A 7432-nucleotide genomic window follows, 5' to 3' on the forward strand; every position below is an offset into this window, starting at 1 on the left:
TACACCGCTCTTGAACCAAGACCAGTGTCAACAGGTTGTTAGTTGGATAGCGGATAATGCTTCCAGTCAGATTGGCACCACCACAAACACTCTGTCTTCCACACGGTCAAGTGTCAGTAGCCGTGATACTGCACCGCACATTTCAGAACCTGATCCTCCTTCCTACCACAAGGCTGAGTACACGTCCTCGGACATTACTGATCCCACACTTGGACACTCGGAAGAGCTGTTCACATTTCCATTCGCACATTCTGGCCTCTCGCCAGCTCATGTTGAAGTGGGTCATGAGGAGATCGTATGTACAGATGCCCAAATATTTGAGCAGCCACGTTCTCACGAAGTTGGCAACGTGTCTCAACAAGGGGTGGACGATGATGAGACACAATTGTCAGGAAGTCAGGAGGAGGAGCAGGGTGCGGAAGAGGAAGACGACGTGGTGGATGATCCAGTAACTGACCCAACCTGGCAGGAGGATATGCAGAGCGAGGACAGCAGTGCACAGGGGGAGAGAGGCGTAGCATCCCAACAGGCAGTAAGAAGCAGGGTGGTGGCTCCAGGCAGAAGTCAGGCAACCGTTCCCCGGAACAACAACACGACACAAGGTGCCTGTACAAATGTTAGGTCTTCCCGAGTCTGGCAGTTTTTTAAGTTGGCTCCAGATGATTCTAAAAAGGCCATTTGCAACACCTGCCATGCCAGCATCAGCAGGGGTACCAAAACTAGCAGCCTGACCACCACCATCATGATCAGGCACATGTCAGCCAAGCACCCGACTTTGTGAGATGTACAACAGAGTCGAGGAGCAGTGCTTGCTGATGTCACTGCTACGTCTTCGCTTGTTGTGCATGCGAGCCAATCCCCTGTCCATGCTGCCTGCGAACAAGCCTCCTCCGGTCCTGCACCTGCAGTTGCCTACGCAGAAATAACACCATCATCAAGCACGTCCTTGTCCCAGCGCAGCGTTCAGTTATCCATTCAGCAAACCTTTGAACGCAGGCGCAAATACACTGCCAACGCCCCACATGCCACAGTTCTAAATGCTAACATTTCGCAACTGCTTGCGCTGGAAATGTTGCTTTTTAGGCTGGTGGAGACAGAAGCATTCCGCGACCTGATGGCGGCAGCTGTCCCACGTTACTCGGTCCCCAGCCGCCACTATTTCTCCCGGTGTTCCGTCCCCGCGTTGCATAACCACGTGTCACAAAACATCACACGTGACCTGAACAACGCTGTTTCACCCAAAGTCCACCTAACCACAGACACGTGGACAAGTGCTTGTGGGCAAGGCCGCTACATCTCGTTGACGGCACACTGGGTTAATATTGTGGAAGCTGGGACCCAGTCTGAGCGAGGGACGGAACACGTCCTTCCCACACCAAGGTTTGCAGGCCCTACCTCAGTCAGGGTTTCACCCACACTCTACAGCTCCGGAATGTCATGCTCTTCAGCCTCCTCCTCCTCCTGCGCATCCTCATCCACTTTACCCTCCACACCAGTCCCAAGCTGGAAGCACTGCAGCACTGCCTCGGCGAAGCGGCAACAGGCTGTGCTGAAGCTAATCTGCATAGGTGACAAACCCCACAATGCAGAAGAGGTGTGGACAGCTCTGAAACAGCAGGCAGATCACTGGCTCACACCTCTGAACCTAAAGCCAGGAAAGGTCGTGTGTGACAATGGCCGGAACCTGGTGGCGGCTTTGAGGCGAGGCCAGCTGACACATGTTCCATGCGTGGCCCATGTGCTCAACCTCGTGGTTCAGCGGTTTCTAAAGTCATACCCAGAGCTGTCTGATCTGCTGGTAAAAGTTCGCCGCCTGTCTGCACATTTTCGAAAGTCACCTACTGCTTCAGCCGGCCTTGCCGGCTTTCAGCGCCATTTGCATCTTCCGGCTCACAGACTGGTGTGTGATGTCCCCACGCGTTGGAATTCAACTCTGCACATGTTGGTCAGGATATGTGAGCAGAAGAGGGCAGTTGTTGAGTACCTGCATCACCTAAGCCGTCGGGAAATGGGTCAAACTCCACACATAACACCTGAGGAGTGGAGATGGATGTCCGACCTATGTACCATCCTACAAAACTTTGAGGACTCCACCAAGATGGTGAGTGGTGATGACGCCATTATTAGCGTCACCATACCGCTTCTCTGCCTTCTAAAACGGTCTCTGCTCAAAAACAAACATGATGCATTGCAGGCGGAGCGCGATGAGTTGGAGCAAGAAACAGTAGTGGGTGTGGGTGATAACACACAGCCCAGCCTCGTCTCATCACAATGTGCAGTGGAGGACTATGACGAGGAGGAGATGAAGACATGGAGCAACTCTCCGGCCAAATTGAGGATATGACATGCACACCAGTCATATCCTCGGTTCAGCGTGGCTGGCCAGAGGACAGGGTAGATGAGGAGGAGGAGGACAGCATGTTCAGTCATCGTGTTGGTCAGGATACTGAAGTACTGGCTGTTAAGAGTCTGGCGCACATGGCTGACTTTATGGTAAGCTGCCTGTCTCGTGACCCTCGCGTTAAGAACATCTTGGCCGACAATCATTACTGGTTGGTAACACTGTTAGACCCACGCTACAAGGAGAACTTTATGTCTCTTATTCCCGAGGCGGAGAGGTCAGCCAAAATGCAGCAGTTCCGGAAGGCCATAGTCACGGAAGTAGGCAAAGCATTCCCCTCACAAAACGCTAGCGGCATAGGTCAGGAATCAGTAGACAACCAAGGCGTACAGCCGAGAGAGGCACAAGTCCAATCCGCCAGAGGTAGGGGAACAGTCTTTAAGATGTGGGACAGTTTTCTCAGCCCCTCACGTACCACAGCCCCTGAGGTGCGGGGTAGTGCCACAAGAAATCCTAAGTTTGCCCAGATGCTCAAGGAGTACCTTGCAGATCGAACAACTGTACTCCGACATTCCTCTGTGCCTTACAATTATTGGGTATCCAAGGTGGACACGTGGCATGAATTGGCTCTCTACGCCTTGGAAGTCCTGGCCTGCCCTGCCGCTAGCGTTTTGTCAGAGCGTGTTTTTAGTGCCGCAGGTGGAATCATTACAGATAAACACACCCGCCTGTCAACTGAAAATGCTGACAGGCTGACTCTGATCAAGATGAACAAGGGTTGGATTGGGCCAGACTTCACCACAACACCAGCAAATGAGAGCGGAATTTAAAGTTTGTAACGGGAATTTGCCATGTACCTCCACTCACCCATGGGTACACACTTCTGGACTTTGGATAATCGCTGGACTGCTCCTCCTTCTCCTCATGCGCCACCATGATGACCGTTACAATAGTTAGGCCTTTGTTTCAGGTATACCCCCAGTGGTAAATTGTTTCGCCCATTCTTTCAGAATGGACATTACAACGACAGGAGACCCGCTCCTTTGCAATGGGAACAATGTTTTGAGGCCCTCATGCACGTCTCTATCCAGGGACAATGTGGAGCCTCCCAATTTTTGGCTGCCCTGCCAAAGGGCTATACTACAATAGACCCACTTCCTTACAATGGGCACTTCAGGTTTACAGGCCCTCATGCACGTCTCTATCCAGGGACAATGTGGAGCCTCCCAATTTTTGGCTGCCCTGCCAAAGGGCTATACTACAATAGACCCACTTCCTTACAATGGGCACTTCAGGTTTACAGGCCCTCATGCACGTCTGTATGCAGGGGCATTGGTGAACCTCACAATTTTGGACTGCCCTGGCAAAGGAAAATACTACAAAGACTCACTTCCTCAAAATGGGCACATTAGACTCAAGAGGCCTTCATGTACGTCTCTTCTCAGGGACATCGGAGTGCCACACAATGTTTTACGTAAAATCTTTCATGTATTAATCTCAAAAAGTAACATACACCGGCTCTATCTCACTATTGGGTATGTGCCCTTAACATTTCCGCCATGAAAATTCATTTTGGTGTCATTTTGAAGGTTTTCTGGTGAGTCCGTAAAAATGGCGTAAAACGCGGACAAAATTGTTCACAGCTGTGACTTTTGAGTGATAAATGCTTCAAGGGGTCTTCCCCATGCTGTTGCCATGTCATTTGAGCACTCTTCTGAGACTTTTGTGACATTTTTAGGGTTTCTACATGCTGCCGGGGGTCATTTCATAAAAATACTCGGGTCTCCCATAGGATAACATTGGGCTCGGTGCTCGGGCCGAGTACACGAGTATCTTGGGAGGCTCGGCCCGAGCTTCGAGCACCCGAGCTTTTTAGTACTCGCTCATCACTAATAAATATATATATAGCCACTACATCCGGTCAAATAACATGGTTATAGTAAAATACAATCATCACAGTATAAACCAGTATAGGTAAGAATACTATATTCCTGGAATAGAGGTCATAGAATTGGCTCGAAAAGAGGACCTGCGCGTGTTAGTAATCTGTCATCCGTAAAAATTCACATCTCATTCAGTGCAGGTTACCATATGACCTAAATGGCTCAGGCAATCATGGCATCACATTACCCATTGTAAATTGGTGGATCAGCACTGTTCAACCTCCACCCGAATGTACATTTCACAATAGAATGCTTCCTCAGGGGTCTGCTGTTAATCGATATACCCTCACCTTTTATAGTGTGGTCACCCAAATGAGTCTCACCTGCGATCACACGCCGGCGCATGTGCGTTGACGTCCACCGGCCCTCCCGGGAGCGCCGCTCGTCAGCATCGCACGTGCGTGCTCAGTGGCTCAGAACGCCAATGATCACGTGCGTCGCCCATGACAGCGGTGCCACCCGGGGGATGGGTGGACAGCAGCGGGCACGCGCACAGGAACACACCTGGGACTGATCACATCCACTAGAATGCGGCACCATACACACCAGTACTCCGCATGTCATTCTATGTGGATACAAGGTATGTGACATGTTTGCCTCACAAAATATATACAGGGTGATTAATGTTCGTAATGACTTGGTTCCCAGGTGGTGTGGGATATCACCAGGAGATAAATGCAGTTCCATTGGGATCAGTTTCACATACAAGGTGCTCCTCAGGATGGCAAGGGAGAAATTACCTGTCAACAAATACACAAATTAAAATAGCTTAAAAACAAACAGTGTAGGAGAGTAATGGAAATATAACAACTGTTTAAAGTACTAATAAGTATCATAGATGCTGCGCAAAAATCCAAAACCAGACCTAGAAGGCCAATTTTAAGATCTATTTTAAGACTAAGGTGGACCATGGACTAATTCACAAAAAACATGCAAATGAGTTAATTTCGTTTAGCCCTATAGGTGATTCCGTTTGCAGCAGGGTGATCTATTTACATTCCTGCTGCAGCAGTTTTATTATGTTACCACCACGAATTCCTACTGACACTTGTTCAATACCCCTCACCTTAAACATGGATGTGATCCCCGCACCTTTAAGTTTGAAATGTCGTGGGATTGTTTTTAAATCCTCCAAACTGGTAACAGTTTTTGCCGCAAGAATGTCACGGACATGTTCTCTCGTCCGGACTCGCAGTTGGCGAGATGTCAACCCGATATAAATCAGGTTGCATCCGCAAACCGCGTAGTATATAACCTGCGTAGTGGAGCAGGTGATATACTGTCGGATTGTAAATTCTTTATCACCCCCAGAAGACTTAAGGCTACTTTACACACTGCGATATCGGTCCCGATATCGCTAGTGTGGGTACCCGCCCCCATCTGTTGCGCGACACGGGCAAATCGCTGCCCGTGCTGCACAACATTGCCCAGAGCCGTCACACATACTTACCTGTCCGGCGACGTCGCTGTGACCGGCGAACCGCCTCCTTTCTAAGGGGGCGGTCCGTGCGGCGTTACAGCGACGTCACTGAAGCGTCACTGAACCGCCGCCCAATAGCAGCGGAGGGGCGGAGATGAGCGGGACGTAACATCCCGCCCACCTTCTTCCTTCTGCATAGCAGCCGGGAGTCAGGTAAGGAGAGGTTCCTCGTTCCTGCGGCGTCACATGCAGCGATGTGTGCTGCCGCAGGAACGAGGAACAACTTCGTTACTGCTGCAGTAACGATTTTTAAGAATGGACCCCCATGTCGCCGATTAGCGATTTTGCAACGATGCAAAATCGCTTATCGGTGTCACACGCAACGGGATCGCTAATGCGCCCAGATGTGCGTCACAAATTCCGTGACCCCAACGACTCCGCATCAGCGATGTCGCAGCGTGTAAAGCCCCCTTTAAACGTTTTCATTCTACTCATATTGGCACATGCCTTGAATCCACCATACAGATAAAACCCCGATTGGTGGGCCCGTCCCAAATGGTTTGTTGGTAGTTACCACATAGTGGCTTCTAACCAACAAATCTTTCAGATTTTTGTTTCTTTTATAAGACATCTGGGGGTAATCCAATAGGTAGTTCTTCAAAGTTGGTTCAGTTTGGAGAACTGACAAGTAACGCTGTAAGATTTTCTTAATTTCCTCACTTTGTGAGTAGAAGGTCGAAATTAATCTAATATGGTCATTATCCTTGGAAGTTCGTTTTGAAGACTGGAGTCTGCTTTCTCTGGTAGAGTTCTTTGCCCTGTTGTAGCCTTCTTTGATGGCTCTGTTACTGTACCCTCGTGACTGGAATCTCTTTCTCAATATCTCTGCCTGATGTTCAAATTTTTGTGGGGTGGAACAGATCCGCTTCGTTCTCATGAACTGACCAACTGGAATGGCTTTGATGGTTGTGTAATGTTGACTAGACCCAGCATGCAGCAGGGAGTCATCTATGTGTGTTTTGTACACTGTCACACTTCAATTTTATGTTTATGTATGTCTTTTTTAATGTTGTTGTAATTATTTTGTAATAAAAGTAATTTTCTTAATTTTTAAATACGCAATTGCTCCTGTGTTTTCTCTTTATACATTATCAAATTCAAATATTGTAAGAATAAGCTTCTTACCTTTTGATACAGCTCGAGTTGCCTGAGGAAGGCAAGGTGGTTGGATCAGCGGTTCTCAGGAATAGCGGGTCCCTGTTCAGGCACCAGATTTTGTTGTCACCATTCAGCATGGGACATAAAAGATTTTGTGTATGGTCCTAATTAAATTAAATAGATCATGTATGTATGTATGTATGTATGTATGTATGTATGTATGTATGTATGTGAGACACCCCTCTGAGACATTAAAGTATCAGACGTAGCTCTCCCTTTGTCTCAAACAAATAAAAGATTACATCATCATCACTCATTTATATAAGACTATAAACTTTTTAATTTCACATTCCTGAACTTCACTTTTAACAAAGAAACTGAAACTATAGAAGTCCTTATCTAACGTAAACAGGAGGTCTCTGCTGCATTACACCAGGGGAGACACAGTACAGACTCTTATGGTCATTTCACACACAACGACAGCGACATCGTCACTGCTGTCGCCATTTTCTGTGACGTAGCAGCGACCGTGCTAGTGATGTCACTGTGTGTAACATCCTGCAACGACCT

Source organism: Anomaloglossus baeobatrachus, unplaced genomic scaffold (assembly GCF_048569485.1).
Source record: "Anomaloglossus baeobatrachus isolate aAnoBae1 unplaced genomic scaffold, aAnoBae1.hap1 Scaffold_106, whole genome shotgun sequence".
Classification (NCBI taxonomy): Eukaryota; Metazoa; Chordata; class Amphibia; order Anura; family Aromobatidae; genus Anomaloglossus; species Anomaloglossus baeobatrachus.